Genomic DNA, 17,725 nt, shown 5'->3' with positions numbered 1-17,725 from the left:
GAGTTGTTATGGTAAAAGGAGGGGGCGCTGCTTGGAACCCTTTCGCCAAACTTAAGGGGATTTTTTTTCTCCAGGACTCCATTGTGCTAAGAAAAGCTGTTCTGGACAAACTGCCGGCACCTAGAGAATTCCTTATTATTTAAGATCAGAAAAAAACCTCCGGTGTTCAGCCGTGGACGCAAAATGAGGAATCCCAGAGTGCATTGCAACAGGCACATTTGCATACTATAGCGCTGACCATCACCGACACAGCATGCAGCGCCTTGAAGTGAATCCTACGGGCGCTCTGCCGACTCGGCCCAGCCCTTCACAGCGTTATAAGGGCCTATTGAGGTTAGAGAGCTCCTTTTTAGCCATTCCTTTGAGCAGAGAGAAAGCGGTCAATCTTCTCTCTGGTTTTCTAGCAAGGGTACTGCCACTCAAAATACGTTGCTGCTAAAACATTTGGAGATGGTCAAAGGGTTTCCTCCCGGTCCAGGCTCCTGGAAGCTGAACTGTGCCCTGTTAGAGAGGCAGGAAATCGTGGATGAGCTGCGTAATGTATATTCTGATTGTGTCAGTACCAAGTATCTGTTCCCCACTGTAGCCCAGTGGTGGGAGTTTACTAAAGTAAAGCTGCGCTCTTTCTTTCAGGCTAAAGGAAGACTCCAGGCGTGTGAGAGGAAGAGGAAATTCAGACGGCTGCAGCGCAAGCTGCAGTCCCTGTTGGACCTCCAACAGTGCGGATGGGACGTGGACGAGGAGCTGGAGGAGACCAAGGAGGGCCTGAAAAGGCACTTTGAGGAGGAATCCAAGCAAATCGTCTTCCGTTCCAAAGTGGAGAACCTGGAGAAGGGTGAGAAATGTAACTCTTTCTTTTTCAGGAAGCTCCACTCCGCTCACACGCCCCTGACGGAAATGAGAGACAGCGAAGGTGTGGTACGACAGGGGAAGGAGGAGGTCCAGAGAGTGGTCGTCGACTACTATCGAGATCTCTACTCCCCCAAAGACACAGACCCGGAGGCTGCTGAACGGTTCCTGTCAGGTATCACTAACACCATTGATCCCGCAGGTCGCGCAGCCATGGACGCCCCCTTGACGCTGGAGGAGCTGCACTCTGCCGCCAAATCCTTCAGGAAGGGCAGGACACCGGGCAGTGACGGCCTCCCAGCCGAGTTGTACACAACGCTGTGGGACCTCATTGGCCCGGACCTCCTCGACCTGTACGAGGAGATGGTGGTGGAAGGCAGGATGCCCCCCACGCTGAGAGAGGGAATGATCACGATCCTGTATAAGCGGAAGGGGGAGAGATGCGACCTGAAAAATTGGCGTCCCATCTCTCTCCTGAACGTGGACTACAAGATCCTCGCCAAGGTACTAGCCACCAGGTTAAAGAAAGTCATCGGGCAGATCGTCCACCCCGACCAGACCTGCGGCATCCCAGGGCGCCGGATCGCGGACAGCCTGGCCCTCATCAGGGACACGATCTACTACATCAAGGACCGCAATGTCCGTGCCGCTCTGGTCACCCTAGACCAAGAGAAGGCATTTGATCGGCTGTCTCATGGTTTTATGGGTCAGGTACTGCGGAGGTTTGGGCTGGGGGAGATGTTCTGTTCTTACGCTAACCTGATGTACCTTGATATCCGCAGCTCGGTGCTGGTGAACGGCTGGAAGACTGACCCCTTCCCTGTCCTCTCTGGGGTCAGACAAGGCTGCCCTCTTTCACCTCTTCTTTTTGTCTGTTGTATAGAGCTCTTCGCCGAGTGCATCAGACGAAATCCAGAGATCAGAGGGACCACCGCGCCGGGCAGAGACAAGAAAGAGATAAAGTGCTCGCTCTACATGGACGACGTGACCATCTTCTGCGCAGATCGCCGGTCGGTGAGAGCGCTCGTCCAGACGTGCGAGGACTTCAGCCGGGCTTCAGGCGCAAAGGTCAACTGCGGGAAGTCGGAGACCATGCTGTTCGGGCAGTGGGACCCGACTTCTGAGCCGATCCCGTTTCCCGTCAAAACCGACTTCCTAAAGATCCTGGGAGTCTGGTTCGGCAGAGACGGCGCGGCCCTGAAAAGCTGGGAGGAGAGACTCAACAAGGTAAAGCAGAAATTTGGGCTGTGGAGCCTCAGAGACCTTACCATCGAAGGGAAAGTGCTGGTGCTGCGCAACGAGATTCTTCCCGTGCTGCAGTACGTGGCTCAGGCGTGGCCCTTGCTGGTCACCATTCACCGAGCCATCAACCGAGCAGTTTTCCACTTCATCTGGGGCTCCAAAATGGACAGAGTAAAGCGCGCAGTGATGTACAAAGAACCCGGCAAGGGAGGCAAAGGAGTGCCTGACATCCCCACCATGCTGAGGACCTTCTTTGTGTGCAACTGCGTGCGCAGGACTCTCAGAGACGTAGTGAAAGGCTCTGCTGGAAACTCCATGTCTCGCTTCTTCCTGCTGCCCCTGTGGAGGCAGCTCAAATGGGAAAAGTGGGACAGCTCCGTCCCTTACAATTGGACCATGCCCTGGTTCTACTCGGACGTGGGCAAATTTGTAAGGGAACACCAACTGGAGGGAGTTAAACCAGACCTGTGGTTACCCCGTGTGATCCACAAGTTCATCAGAGCCAAAGACACTATCGAGAACATCCCAGGGCTCCCCGACGCCACAGCCAAGACTGTCTGGGCTAACGTGTCGTCGAGCAGGCTAACCAACAGACATAAAGACATGGCATGGATGGCCATTCAGGGAGGCCTCCCCCTAAGGACATTTATGCATGCCAGGGGGCTGTGCAGATATAGACACTGCCCACAGTGCATTGTGGAGGAGGAGACTTCCCTCCACTTGTTCTGGCAGTGCCCGTTTGCACAGGCCTTGTTCAGAGCCCTGGAGCTGGATCTCAAGGACTCTATCGAGAGAAAGTACCTGTCCTACCATTCGGTACTTTACGGACTTTTCCCAGGGACACACACGGAGAGCGCCATTGAGGATGCTTGGCGCCTCATGTGCTGCGTAAAGGACGCTTTATGGTTTGCCAGGAACCGCCTGGTGCTGAGGAGGGAGCAGGTCACAGTCCGTGACTGCCGCAGGCTTATCCACAGCCTGCTGAGAGACTACTCTCTCAAGGACAGTCTAGAGGCTGAAGACTAGCCCCGTTCTCCTCGGCCCCCTTTCCCCCCCCATTTCCCCAGGTTATGTTCCACTAAGTGCTAACCATATGTGCCACGTCTGGGAATGTAATTGTACACTGCTTCTACTGAGCTTTCCGTAAACTGAAGTCGTACTGTAACGTGTATTGCCCTGCGCTGCGTCGCAGTACTGCTTATCGTCTATCTGTGCTAATATTACTGTCCTATGTATTCCTGCTAAAACAGGTTTATGTCTGTTTTACCATAACCAGTTTTGTATAATAAACTTAAATACAAAAAATTTGGAGATGGTTTAGAACGTTGTAGCTTCGGGAGAAGCCTGCACACATCCATGCTCTCTGCTACCTGACGGTTCCCAGTGCAGGAGATTCCTTTGCAACCAATGAATTGATCCGGGGACCCATCGTTCACCCCCTTGGGAGCCTCACATGGTCATGCGTCGACCTGAGACTTCCTACGAGTATTAAGCCCTGTCTTTTTTGATAGGCCAATAATGTATTTGGCAAAGAAAGCGACGAAGGCTCAGCACTTCAAGTCGCGAGGTGTTTTAATGCCCACACACAAAGAGTGGCAACGTTTCGACGCCTAGAGGTATTTATCTGAACCCGCACAGCCCCCTAGCGTGCATGAATATCCTTAGGGGGAGGCATCCCTTAATGGCTATCCATGCCATGTCTTTGCTTCTATTGGTCAGTCTGCTCAATGCCACATCAGTCCAAACTATCTCGGCCATGACATCGGGGAGCTCTGGAATATGCTCCATTTTGTCCTTGGCTCTGATGAGTTTGTAGATTACACTAGGTCTAGTTTAACTGCGAGCTGGTGTTCCTTCACAAACCTTTAAACATCCTGGTAAAGCCAGGGTGTGTGCCAGTTGTAAAGGATGGAGCTGTCCCACTTGTCCCATTTCTGGCTCCTTCCAAGAGGTAGCAAGAAGTGTCTTTCAAGGTCCTACACACACAGTTGCCCACAAAGGATGCTCTCAAGAAGCTTGGTATATCAGGCACTCCTTTGTCAGCTTGGTAAGGGGTCGTGTACATGGCTGAGCGCTTTACCCTGTCCATTTTGGAGCTCCAGAGGAAGACGAAAACTGTCCTGATGATGGCTTGACTGACTGTGGCCAAGGGTAGCATGCCTGATCCATATACTGGTGCACGCGAAGAATCTCGTTGCCCAGGACCAGAACTTACTACTCGATCGCAAGGTTTCCGAGGCTCCGCAGCGCAGTTCTCTGCTTGACTTTGTTCAGTCTGCCTTCCCAGCTTTTCAGGGCCGCACCATCTCCGCCTAACCAGACCCCTGGAGTCTTGAGGACGTCTGTAGCGATGGTGAAATGCCGCGGGTCGGAAGAGAGCTCCCAATGTCCACAGAGCACGCTTTCTGACTTCCCTTAGCTGACCTTTGCGTCTGAAGCTTTGCCAAAGTCCTCACGCATCTGGCCGAGTGCTCTCACCTACTGATGATCTGTGCAGAAAACAGTGACATCATCCTTGTAGAGTAAGGTCTTTATGTCTCTGTCCTGTTTCTTCCTCCTGGCATGGAGGATCCATCTTATCTCAGGGTCCTGTCTGATGCAGTCCACAAACAGCTCGTTGCAACAGACGAAAACGAGAGGTGAAAGAGGAGAGCCTCGTCTGACCCCAGAACAAACCGGGAACGGGTGAGAGTGTTTGCTTTCGTTTTCCAGGGTTCCAAACCAAACCTGTGTGCTAAAAGACATGTAGTCTAAACAGATGTACTGAAGTTTCCTCCTCTAGGCCGGGACACTGGAGATATTCTGCTGCCGTCTATGGGTTATCCTGACGGCTGCTCCATACAGAAGAAAAAGAAAAGCAACAAGAAGTAACAGAAAGAAGCGCCCAAACCCAAATTCCTAGAACAAGCAGGTGCCTAACCCCCTCCACGACCCCTGAAACCAAACGGCCACAGGAACCAGCAAGTTTCCTCGGCATGGGCAAGAAAATTTTCCACTGCCATCTATCGGTTGTCGTGATGGTTGCACCATACGCCCTGAGAAGAATCAGCCATATCGCCCTAGCATGCGCATGGAAAACATTGAATTCTATCATTGTACAAAATAATCAGGGGAAAGCGCGAACGCAGTCCCCCACTACCACAAATTATGCAGTCGAGTTTCCCGCATTTGGGGAAATCGCAGGGGTCAGCACAGCCGGAGTGCAATGGATGAGCCTCGCCCTGGGAGAACTGCCTTCATGATCACAGTGTCTCCCCTGCCAGGTAAGTATGAGTTGTTATGGTAAAAGGAGGGGGCGCTGCTTGGAACCCTTTCGCCAAACTTAAGGGGATTTTTTTTCTCCAGGACTCCATTGTGCTAAGAAAAGCTGTTCTGGACAAACTGCCGGCACCTAGAGAATTCCTTATTATTTAAGATCAGAAAAAAACCTCCGGTGTTCAGCCGTGGACGCAAAATGAGGAATCCCAGAGTGCATTGCAACAGGCACATTTGCATACTATAGCGCTGACCATCACCGACACAGCATGCAGCGCCTTGAAGTGAATCCTACGGGCGCTCTGCCGACTCGGCCCAGCCCTTCACAGCGTTATAAGGGCCTATTGAGGTTAGAGAGCTCCTTTTTAGCCATTCCTTTGAGCAGAGAGAAAGCGGTCAATCTTCTCTCTGGTTTTCTAGCAAGGGTACTGCCACTCAAAATACGTTGCTGCTAAAACATTTGGAGATGGTCAAAGGGTTTCCTCCCGGTCCAGGCTCCTGGAAGCTGAACTGTGCCCTGTTAGAGAGGCAGGAAATCGTGGATGAGCTGCGTAATGTATATTCTGATTGTGTCAGTACCAAGTATCTGTTCCCCACTGTAGCCCAGTGGTGGGAGTTTACTAAAGTAAAGCTGCGCTCTTTCTTTCAGGCTAAAGGAAGACTCCAGGCGTGTGAGAGGAAGAGGAAATTCAGACGGCTGCAGCGCAAGCTGCAGTCCCTGTTGGACCTCCAACAGTGCGGATGGGACGTGGACGAGGAGCTGGAGGAGACCAAGGAGGGCCTGAAAAGGCACTTTGAGGAGGAATCCAAGCAAATCGTCTTCCGTTCCAAAGTGGAGAACCTGGAGAAGGGTGAGAAATGTAACTCTTTCTTTTTCAGGAAGCTCCACTCCGCTCACACGCCCCTGACGGAAATGAGAGACAGCGAAGGTGTGGTACGACAGGGGAAGGAGGAGGTCCAGAGAGTGGTCGTCGACTACTATCGAGATCTCTACTCCCCCAAAGACACAGACCCGGAGGCTGCTGAACGGTTCCTGTCAGGTATCACTAACACCATTGATCCCGCAGGTCGCGCAGCCATGGACGCCCCCTTGACGCTGGAGGAGCTGCACTCTGCCGCCAAATCCTTCAGGAAGGGCAGGACACCGGGCAGTGACGGCCTCCCAGCCGAGTTGTACACAACGCTGTGGGACCTCATTGGCCCGGACCTCCTCGACCTGTACGAGGAGATGGTGGTGGAAGGCAGGATGCCCCCCACGCTGAGAGAGGGAATGATCACGATCCTGTATAAGCGGAAGGGGGAGAGATGCGACCTGAAAAATTGGCGTCCCATCTCTCTCCTGAACGTGGACTACAAGATCCTCGCCAAGGTACTAGCCACCAGGTTAAAGAAAGTCATCGGGCAGATCGTCCACCCCGACCAGACCTGCGGCATCCCAGGGCGCCGGATCGCGGACAGCCTGGCCCTCATCAGGGACACGATCTACTACATCAAGGACCGCAATGTCCGTGCCGCTCTGGTCACCCTAGACCAAGAGAAGGCATTTGATCGGCTGTCTCATGGTTTTATGGGTCAGGTACTGCGGAGGTTTGGGCTGGGGGAGATGTTCTGTTCTTACGCTAACCTGATGTACCTTGATATCCGCAGCTCGGTGCTGGTGAACGGCTGGAAGACTGACCCCTTCCCTGTCCTCTCTGGGGTCAGACAAGGCTGCCCTCTTTCACCTCTTCTTTTTGTCTGTTGTATAGAGCTCTTCGCCGAGTGCATCAGACGAAATCCAGAGATCAGAGGGACCACCGCGCCGGGCAGAGACAAGAAAGAGATAAAGTGCTCGCTCTACATGGACGACGTGACCATCTTCTGCGCAGATCGCCGGTCGGTGAGAGCGCTCGTCCAGACGTGCGAGGACTTCAGCCGGGCTTCAGGCGCAAAGGTCAACTGCGGGAAGTCGGAGACCATGCTGTTCGGGCAGTGGGACCCGACTTCTGAGCCGATCCCGTTTCCCGTCAAAACCGACTTCCTAAAGATCCTGGGAGTCTGGTTCGGCAGAGACGGCGCGGCCCTGAAAAGCTGGGAGGAGAGACTCAACAAGGTAAAGCAGAAATTTGGGCTGTGGAGCCTCAGAGACCTTACCATCGAAGGGAAAGTGCTGGTGCTGCGCAACGAGATTCTTCCCGTGCTGCAGTACGTGGCTCAGGCGTGGCCCTTGCTGGTCACCATTCACCGAGCCATCAACCGAGCAGTTTTCCACTTCATCTGGGGCTCCAAAATGGACAGAGTAAAGCGCGCAGTGATGTACAAAGAACCCGGCAAGGGAGGCAAAGGAGTGCCTGACATCCCCACCATGCTGAGGACCTTCTTTGTGTGCAACTGCGTGCGCAGGACTCTCAGAGACGTAGTGAAAGGCTCTGCTGGAAACTCCATGTCTCGCTTCTTCCTGCTGCCCCTGTGGAGGCAGCTCAAATGGGAAAAGTGGGACAGCTCCGTCCCTTACAATTGGACCATGCCCTGGTTCTACTCGGACGTGGGCAAATTTGTAAGGGAACACCAACTGGAGGGAGTTAAACCAGACCTGTGGTTACCCCGTGTGATCCACAAGTTCATCAGAGCCAAAGACACTATCGAGAACATCCCAGGGCTCCCCGACGCCACAGCCAAGACTGTCTGGGCTAACGTGTCGTCGAGCAGGCTAACCAACAGACATAAAGACATGGCATGGATGGCCATTCAGGGAGGCCTCCCCCTAAGGACATTTATGCATGCCAGGGGGCTGTGCAGATATAGACACTGCCCACAGTGCATTGTGGAGGAGGAGACTTCCCTCCACTTGTTCTGGCAGTGCCCGTTTGCACAGGCCTTGTTCAGAGCCCTGGAGCTGGATCTCAAGGACTCTATCGAGAGAAAGTACCTGTCCTACCATTCGGTACTTTACGGACTTTTCCCAGGGACACACACGGAGAGCGCCATTGAGGATGCTTGGCGCCTCATGTGCTGCGTAAAGGACGCTTTATGGTTTGCCAGGAACCGCCTGGTGCTGAGGAGGGAGCAGGTCACAGTCCGTGACTGCCGCAGGCTTATCCACAGCCTGCTGAGAGACTACTCTCTCAAGGACAGTCTAGAGGCTGAAGACTAGCCCCGTTCTCCTCGGCCCCCTTTCCCCCCCCATTTCCCCAGGTTATGTTCCACTAAGTGCTAACCATATGTGCCACGTCTGGGAATGTAATTGTACACTGCTTCTACTGAGCTTTCCGTAAACTGAAGTCGTACTGTAACGTGTATTGCCCTGCGCTGCGTCGCAGTACTGCTTATCGTCTATCTGTGCTAATATTACTGTCCTATGTATTCCTGCTAAAACAGGTTTATGTCTGTTTTACCATAACCAGTTTTGTATAATAAACTTAAATACAAAAAATTTGGAGATGGTTTAGAACGTTGTAGCTTCGGGAGAAGCCTGCACACATCCATGCTCTCTGCTACCTGACGGTTCCCAGTGCAGGAGATTCCTTTGCAACCAATGAATTGATCCGGGGACCCATCGTTCACCCCCTTGGGAGCCTCACATGGTCATGCGTCGACCTGAGACTTCCTACGAGTATTAAGCCCTGTCTTTTTTGATAGGCCAATAATGTATTTGGCAAAGAAAGCGACGAAGGCTCAGCACTTCAAGTCGCGAGGTGTTTTAATGCCCACACACAAAGAGTGGCAACGTTTCGACGCCTAGAGGTATTTATCTGAACCCGCACAGCCCCCTAGCGTGCATGAATATCCTTAGGGGGAGGCATCCCTTAATGGCTATCCATGCCATGTCTTTGCTTCTATTGGTCAGTCTGCTCAATGCCACATCAGTCCAAACTATCTCGGCCATGACATCGGGGAGCTCTGGAATATGCTCCATTTTGTCCTTGGCTCTGATGAGTTTGTAGATTACACTAGGTCTAGTTTAACTGCGAGCTGGTGTTCCTTCACAAACCTTTAAACATCCTGGTAAAGCCAGGGTGTGTGCCAGTTGTAAAGGATGGAGCTGTCCCACTTGTCCCATTTCTGGCTCCTTCCAAGAGGTAGCAAGAAGTGTCTTTCAAGGTCCTACACACACAGTTGCCCACAAAGGATGCTCTCAAGAAGCTTGGTATATCAGGCACTCCTTTGTCAGCTTGGTAAGGGGTCGTGTACATGGCTGAGCGCTTTACCCTGTCCATTTTGGAGCTCCAGAGGAAGACGAAAACTGTCCTGATGATGGCTTGACTGACTGTGGCCAAGGGTAGCATGCCTGATCCATATACTGGTGCACGCGAAGAATCTCGTTGCCCAGGACCAGAACTTACTACTCGATCGCAAGGTTTCCGAGGCTCCGCAGCGCAGTTCTCTGCTTGACTTTGTTCAGTCTGCCTTCCCAGCTTTTCAGGGCCGCACCATCTCCGCCTAACCAGACCCCTGGAGTCTTGAGGACGTCTGTAGCGATGGTGAAATGCCGCGGGTCGGAAGAGAGCTCCCAATGTCCACAGAGCACGCTTTCTGACTTCCCTTAGCTGACCTTTGCGTCTGAAGCTTTGCCAAAGTCCTCACGCATCTGGCCGAGTGCTCTCACCTACTGATGATCTGTGCAGAAAACAGTGACATCATCCTTGTAGAGTAAGGTCTTTATGTCTCTGTCCTGTTTCTTCCTCCTGGCATGGAGGATCCATCTTATCTCAGGGTCCTGTCTGATGCAGTCCACAAACAGCTCGTTGCAACAGACGAAAACGAGAGGTGAAAGAGGAGAGCCTCGTCTGACCCCAGAACAAACCGGGAACGGGTGAGAGTGTTTGCTTTCGTTTTCCAGGGTTCCAAACCAAACCTGTGTGCTAAAAGACATGTAGTCTAAACAGATGTACTGAAGTTTCCTCCTCTAGGCCGGGACACTGGAGATATTCTGCTGCCGTCTATGGGTTATCCTGACGGCTGCTCCATACAGAAGAAAAAGAAAAGCAACAAGAAGTAACAGAAAGAAGCGCCCAAACCCAAATTCCTAGAACAAGCAGGTGCCTAACCCCCTCCACGACCCCTGAAACCAAACGGCCACAGGAAGCAGCAAGTTTCCTCGGCATGGGCAAGAAAATTTTCCACTGCCATCTATCGGTTGTCGTGATGGTTGCACCATACGCCCTGAGAAGAATCAGCCATATCGCCCTAGCATGCGCATGGAAAACATTGAATTCTATCATTGTACAAAATAATCAGGGGAAAGCGCGAACGCAGTCCCCCACTACCACAAATTATGCAGTCGAGTTTCCCGCATTTGGGGAAATCGCAGGGGTCAGCACAGCCGGAGTGCAATGGATGAGCCTCGCCCTGGGAGAACTGCCTTCATGATCACAGTGTCTCCCCTGCCAGGTAAGTATGAGTTGTTATGGTAAAAGGAGGGGGCGCTGCTTGGAACCCTTTCGCCAAACTTAAGGGGATTTTTTTTCTCCAGGACTCCATTGTGCTAAGAAAAGCTGTTCTGGACAAACTGCCGGCACCTAGAGAATTCCTTATTATTTAAGATCAGAAAAAAACCTCCGGTGTTCAGCCGTGGACGCAAAATGAGGAATCCCAGAGTGCATTGCAACAGGCACATTTGCATACTATAGCGCTGACCATCACCGACACAGCATGCAGCGCCTTGAAGTGAATCCTACGGGCGCTCTGCCGACTCGGCCCAGCCCTTCACAGCGTTATAAGGGCCTATTGAGGTTAGAGAGCTCCTTTTTAGCCATTCCTTTGAGCAGAGAGAAAGCGGTCAATCTTCTCTCTGGTTTTCTAGCAAGGGTACTGCCACTCAAAATACGTTGCTGCTAAAACATTTGGAGATGGTTTAGAACGTTGTAGCTTCGGGAGAAGCCTGCACACATCCATGCTCTCTGCTACCTGACGGTTCCCAGTGCAGGAGATTCCTTTGCAACCAATGAATTGATCCGGGGACCCATCGTTCACCCCCTTGGGAGCCTCACATGGTCATGCGTCGACCCGAGACTTCCTACGAGTATTAAGCCCTGTCTTTTTTGATAGGCCAATAATGTATTTGGCAAAGAAAGCGACGAAGGCTCAGCACTTCAAGTAGCGAGGTGTTTTAATGCCCACACACAAAGAGTGGCAACGTTTCGACGCCTAGAGGTATTTATCTGAACCCGCACAGCCCCCTAGCGTGCATGAATATCCTTAGGGGGAGGCATCCCTTAATGGCTATCCATGCCATGTCTTTGCTTCTATTGGTCAGTCTGCTCAATGCCACATCAGTCCAAACTATCTCGGCCATGACATCGGGGAGCCCTGGAATATGCTCCATTTTGTCCTTGGCTCTCATGAGTTTGTAGATCACACTAGGTCTAGTTTAACTGCGAGCTGGTGTTCCTTCACAAACCTTTAAACATCCTGGTAAAGCCAGGGTGTGTGCCAGTTGTAAAGGATGGAGCTGTCCCACTTGTCCCATTTCTGGCTCCTTCCAAGAGGTAGCAAGAAGTGTCTTTCAAGGTCCTACACACACAGTTGCCCACAAAGGATGCTCTCAAGAAGCTTGGTATATCAGGCACTCCTTTGTCAGCTTGGTAAGGGGTCGTGTACATGGCTGAGCGCTTTACCCTGTCCATTTTGGAGCTCCAGAGGAAGACGAAAACTGTCCTGGTGATGGCTTGACTGACTGTGGCCAAGGGTAGCATGCCTGATCCATATACTGGTGCACGCGAAGAATCTCGTTGCCCAGGACCAGAACTTACTACTCGATCGCAAGGTTTTTCGAGGCTCCGCAGCGCAGTTCTCTGCTTGACTTTGTTCAGTCTGCCTTCCCAGCTTTTCAGGGCCGCACCATCTCCGCCTAACCAGACCCCTGGAGTCTTGAGGACGTCTGTAGCGATGGTGAAATGCCGCGGGTCGGAAGTGAGCTCCCAATGTCCACAGAGCACGCTTTCTGACTTCCCTTAGCTGACCTTTGCGTCTGAAGCTTTGCCAAAGTCCTCACGCATCTGGCCGAGTGCTCTCACCTACTGACGATCTGTGCAGAAAACAGTGACATCATCCTTGTAGAGTAAGGTCTTTATGTCTCTGTCCTGTTTCTTCCTCCTGGCATGGAGGATCCATCTTATCTCAGGGTCCTGTCTGATGCAGTCCACAAACAGCTCGTTGCAACAGACGAAAACGAGAGGTGAAAGAGGAGAGCCTCGTCTGACCCCAGAACAAACCGGGAACGGGTGAGAGTGTTTGCTTTCGTTTTCCAGGGTTCCAAACCAAACCTGTGTGCTAAAAGACATGTAGTCTAAACAGATGTAGTGAAGTTTCCTCCTCTAGGCCGGGACACTGGAGATATTCTGCTGCCGTCTATGGGTTATCCTGACGGCTGCTCCATACAGAAGAAAAAGAAAAGCAACAAGAAGTAACAGAAAGAAGCGCCCAAACCCAAATTCCTAGAACAAGCAGGTGCAGAACCCCCTCCACGACCCCTGAAACCAAACGGCCACAGGAAGCAGCAAGTTTCCTCGGCACGGGCAAGAAAATTTTCCACTGCCATCTATCGGTTGTCGTGATGGTTGCACCATACGCCCTGAGAAGAATCAGCCATATCGCCCTAGCATGCGCATGGAAAACATTGAATTCTATCATTGTACAAAATAATCAGGGGAAAGCGCGAACGCAGTCCCCCACTACCACAAATTATGCAGTCGAGTTTCCCGCATTTGGGGAAATCGCAGGGGTCAACACAGCCAGAGTGCAATGGATGAGCCTCGCCCTGGGAGAACTGCCTTCATGATCACAGTGTCTCCCCTGCCAGGTAAGTATGAGTTGTTATGGTAAAAGGAGGGGGCGCTGCTTGGAACCCTTTCGCCAAACTTAAGGGGATTTTTTTTCTCCAGGACTCCATTGTGCTAAGAAAAGCTGTTCTGGACAAACTGCCGGCACCTTGAGAATTCCTTATTATTTAAGATCAGAAAAAAAACCTCCGGTGTTCAGCCGTGGACGCAAAATGAGGAATCCCAGAGTGCATTGCAACAGGCACATTTGCATACTATAGCGCTGACCATCACCGACACAGCATGCAGCGCCTTGAAGTGAATCCTACGGGCGCTCTGCCGACTCGGCCCAGCCCTTCACAGCGTTATAAGGGCCTATTGAGGTTAGAGAGCTCCTTTTTAGCCATTCCTTTGAGCAGAGAGAAAGCGGTCAATCTTCTCTCTGGTTTTCTAGCAAGGGTACTGCCACTCAAAATACGTTGCTGCTAAAACATTTGGAGATGGTTTAGAACGTTGTAGCTTCGGGAGAAGCCTGCACACATCCATGCTCTCTGCTACCTGACGGTTCCCAGTGCAGGAGATTCCTTTGCAACCAATGAATTGATCCGGGGACCCATCGTTCACCCCCTTGGGAGCCTCACATGGTCATGCGTCGACCTGAGACTTCCTACGAGTATTAAGCCCTGTCTTTTTTGATAGGCCAATAATGTATTTGGCAAAGAAAGCGACGAAGGCTCAGCACTTCAAGTAGCGAGGTGTTTTAATGCCCACACACAAAGAGTGGCAACGTTTCGACGCCTAGAGGTATTTATCTGAACCCGCACAGCCCCCTAGCGTGCATGAATATCCTTAGGGGGAGGCATCCCTTAATGGCTATCCATGCCATGTCTTTGCTTCTATTGGTCAGTCTGCTCAATGCCACATCAGTCCAAACTATCTCGGCCATGACATCGGGGAGCCCTGGAATATGCTCCATTTTGTCCTTGGCTCTCATGAGTTTGTAGATCACACTAGGTCTAGTTTAACTGCGAGCTGGTGTTCCTTCACAAACCTTTAAACATCCTGGTAAAGCCAGGGTGTGTGCCAGTTGTAAAGGATGGAGCTGTCCCACTTGTCCCATTTCTGGCTCCTTCCAAGAGGTAGCAAGAAGTGTCTTTCAAGGTCCTACACACACAGTTGCCCACAAAGGATGCTCTCAAGAAGCTTGGTATATCAGGCACTCCTTTGTCAGCTTGGTAAGGGGTCGTGTACATGGCTGAGCGCTTTACCCTGTCCATTTTGGAGCTCCAGAGGAAGACGAAAACTGTCCTGGTGATGGCTTGACTGACTGTGGCCAAGGGTAGCATGCCTGATCCATATACTGGTGCACGCGAAGAATCTCGTTGCCCAGGACCAGAACTTACTACTCGATCGCAAGGTTTTTCGAGGCTCCGCAGCGCAGTTCTCTGCTTGACTTTGTTCAGTCTGCCTTCCCAGCTTTTCAGGGCCGCACCATCTCCGCCTAACCAGACCCCTGGAGTCTTGAGGACGTCTGTAGCGATGGTGAAATGCCGCGGGTCGGAAGTGAGCTCCCAATGTCCACAGAGCACGCTTTCTGACTTCCCTTAGCTGACCTTTGCGTCTGAAGCTTTGCCAAAGTCCTCACGCATCTGGCCGAGTGCTCTCACCTACTGACGATCTGTGCAGAAAACAGTGACATCATCCTTGTAGAGTAAGGTCTTTATGTCTCTGTCCTGTTTCTTCCTCCTGGCATGGAGGATCCATCTTATCTCAGGGTCCTGTCTGATGCAGTCCACAAACAGCTCGTTGCAACAGACGAAAACGAGAGGTGAAAGAGGAGAGCCTCGTCTGACCCCAGAACAAACCGGGAACGGGTGAGAGTGTTTGCTTTCGTTTTCCAGGGTTCCAAACCAAACCTGTGTGCTAAAAGACATGTAGTCTAAACAGATGTAGTGAAGTTTCCTCCTCTAGGCCGGGACACTGGAGATATTCTGCTGCCGTCTATGGGTTATCCTGACGGCTGCTCCATACAGAAGAAAAAGAAAAGCAACAAGAAGTAACAGAAAGAAGCGCCCAAACCCAAATTCCTAGAACAAGCAGGTGCAGAACCCCCTCCACGACCCCTGAAACTAAATGGCCACAGGAAGCAGCAAGTTTCCTCGGCACGGGCAAGAAAATTTTCCACTGCCATCTGTCGGTTGTCGTGATGGTTGCACCATACGCCCTGAGAAGAATCAGCCATATCGCCCTAGCATGCGCATGGAAAACATCAAACTCTGTCATTGTACAAAATAATCAGGGGAAAGCGCGAACGCAGTCCCCCACTACCACAAATTATGCAGTCGAGTTTCCCGCATTTGGGGAAATCGCAGGGGTCAGCACAGCCGGAGTGCAATGGATGAGCCTCGCCCTGGGAGAACTGCCTTCATGATCACAGTGTCTCCCCTGCCAGGTAAGTATGAGTTGTTACGGTATAAGGAGCGGGCGCTGCTTGGAACCCTTTCGCCAAACTTAAGGGGATTTTTTTTCTCCAGGACTCCATTGTGCTAAGAAAAGCTGTTCTGGACAAACTGCCGGCACCTAGAGAATTCCTTATTATTTAAGATCAGAAAAAAACCTCCGGTGTTCAGCCGTGGACGCAAAAAGAGGAATCCCAGAGTGCATTGCAACAGGCACATTTGCATACTATAGCGCTGGCCATCACCGACACAGCATGCAGCGCCTTGAAGTGAATCCTACGGGCGCTCTGCCGACTCGGCCCAGCCCTTCACAGCGTTATAAGGGCCTATTGAGGTTAGAGAGCTCCTTTTTAGCCATTCCTTTGAGCAGAGAGAAAGCGGTCAATCTTCTCTCTGGTTTTCTAGCAAGGGTACTGCCACTCAAAATACGTTGCTGCTAAAACATTTGGAGATGGTTTAGAACGTTGTAGCTTCGGGAGAAGCCTGCACACATCCATGCTCTCTGCTACCTGACGGTTCCCAGTGCAGGAGATTCCTTTGCAACCAATGAATTGATCCGGGGACCCATCGTTCACCCCCTTGGGAGCCTCACATGGTCATGCGTCGACCTGAGACTTCCTACGAGTATTAAGCCCTGTCTTTTTTGATAGGCCAATAATGTATTTGGCAAAGAAAGCGACGAAGGCTCAGCACTTCAAGTCGCGAGGTGTTTTAATGCCCACACACAAAGAGTGGCAACGTTTCGACGCCTAGAGGTATTTATCTGAACCCGCACAGCCCCCTAGCGTGCATGAATATCCTTAGGGGGAGGCATCCCTTAATGGCTATCCATGCCATGTCTTTGCTTCTATTGGTCAGTCTGCTCAATGCCACATCAGTCCAAACTATCTCGGCCATGACATCGGGAGCCCTGGAATATGCTCTATTTTGTCCTTGGCTCTGATGAGTTTGTAGATCACACTAGGTCTAGTTTAACTGCGAGCTGGTGTTCCTTCACAAACCTTTAAACATCCTGGTAAAGCCAGGGTGTGTGCCAGTTGTAAAGGATGGAGCTGTCCCACTTGTCCCATTTCTGGCTCCTTCCAAGAGGTAGCAAGAAGTGTCTTTCAAGGTCCTACACACACAGTTGCCCACAAAGGATGCTCTCAAGAAGCTTGGTATATCAGGCACTCCTTTGTCAGCTTGGTAAGGGGTCGTGTACATGGCTGAGCGCTTTACCCTGTCCATTTTGGAGCTCCAGAGGAAGACGAAAACTGTCCTGGTGATGGCTTGACTGACTGTGGCCAAGGGTAGCATGCCTGATCCATATACTGGTGCACGCGAAGAATCTCGTTGCCCAGGACCAGAACTTACTACTCGATCGCAAGGTTTCCGAGGCTCCGCAGCGCAGTTCTCTGCTTGACTTTGTTCAGTCTGCCTTCCCAGCTTTTCAGGGCCGCACCATCTCCGCCTAACCAGACGCCTGGAGTCTTGAGGACGTCTGTAGCGATGGTGAAATGCCGCGGGTCGGAAGAGAGCTCCCAATGTCCACAGAGCACGCTTTCTGACTTCCCTTAGCTGACCTTTGCGTCTGAAGCTTTGCCAAAGTCCTCACGCATCTGGCCGAGTGCTCTCACCTACTGACGATCTGTGCAGAAAACAGTGACATCATCCTTGTAGAGTAAGGTCTTTATGTCTCTGTCCTGTTTCTTCCTCCTGGCATGGAGGATCCATCTTATCTCAGGGTCCTGTCTGATGCAGTCCACAAACAGCTCGTTGCAACAGACGAAAACGAGAGGTGAAAGAGGAGAGCCTCGTCTGACCCCAGAACAAACCGGGAACGGGTGAGAGTGCTTGCTTTCGTTTTCCAGGGTTCCAAACCAAACCTGTGTGCTAAAAGACATGTAGTCTAAACAGATGTAGTGAAGTTTCCTCCTCTAGGCCGGGACACTGGAGATATTCTGCTGCCGTCTATGGGTTATCCTGACGGCTGCTCCATACAGAAGAAAAAGAAAAGCAACAAGAAGTAACAGAAAGAAGCGCCCAAACCCAAATTCCTAGAACAAGCAGGTGCAGAACCCCCTCCACGACCCCTGAAACCAAATGGCCACAGGAAGCAGCAAGTTTCCTCGGCACGGGCAAGAAAATTTTCCACTGCCATCTATCGGTTGTCGTGACGGTTGCACCATACGCCCTGAGAAG

At 51.6% G+C, this 17,725-nt stretch overlaps 4 non-coding genes across 4 annotated transcripts; all 4 read right to left on the bottom strand.

The window, feature by feature from the left end:
* Positions 1 to 5,198: 5,198 nt before the first annotated feature.
* On the bottom strand, positions 5,199 to 5,362 carry LOC128481035 (U1 spliceosomal RNA). Its single transcript, XR_008350810.1, has one exon. It is a non-coding gene; the product is annotated as a U1 spliceosomal RNA (small nuclear RNA).
* Positions 5,363 to 10,560: 5,198 nt separating this feature from the next.
* Positions 10,561 to 10,724, bottom strand: LOC128481034 (U1 spliceosomal RNA). The gene has a single exon (XR_008350809.1). It is a non-coding gene; the product is annotated as a U1 spliceosomal RNA (small nuclear RNA).
* A 2,246-nt stretch (positions 10,725 to 12,970) lies between these two features.
* Positions 12,971 to 13,134, bottom strand: LOC128481085 (U1 spliceosomal RNA). The gene has a single exon (XR_008350858.1). It is a non-coding gene; the product is annotated as a U1 spliceosomal RNA (small nuclear RNA).
* Positions 13,135 to 15,381: 2,247 nt separating this feature from the next.
* Positions 15,382 to 15,545, bottom strand: LOC128481033 (U1 spliceosomal RNA). The gene has a single exon (XR_008350808.1). It is a non-coding gene; the product is annotated as a U1 spliceosomal RNA (small nuclear RNA).
* Between the last annotated feature and the right edge of the window lie 2,180 nt (positions 15,546 to 17,725).

This window comes from Spea bombifrons, chromosome 2, assembly GCF_027358695.1.
Source record: "Spea bombifrons isolate aSpeBom1 chromosome 2, aSpeBom1.2.pri, whole genome shotgun sequence".
NCBI lineage: Eukaryota > Metazoa > Chordata > Amphibia > Anura > Pelobatidae > Spea > Spea bombifrons.
This window is presented reverse-complemented; position numbering and strand designations above follow the sequence as displayed.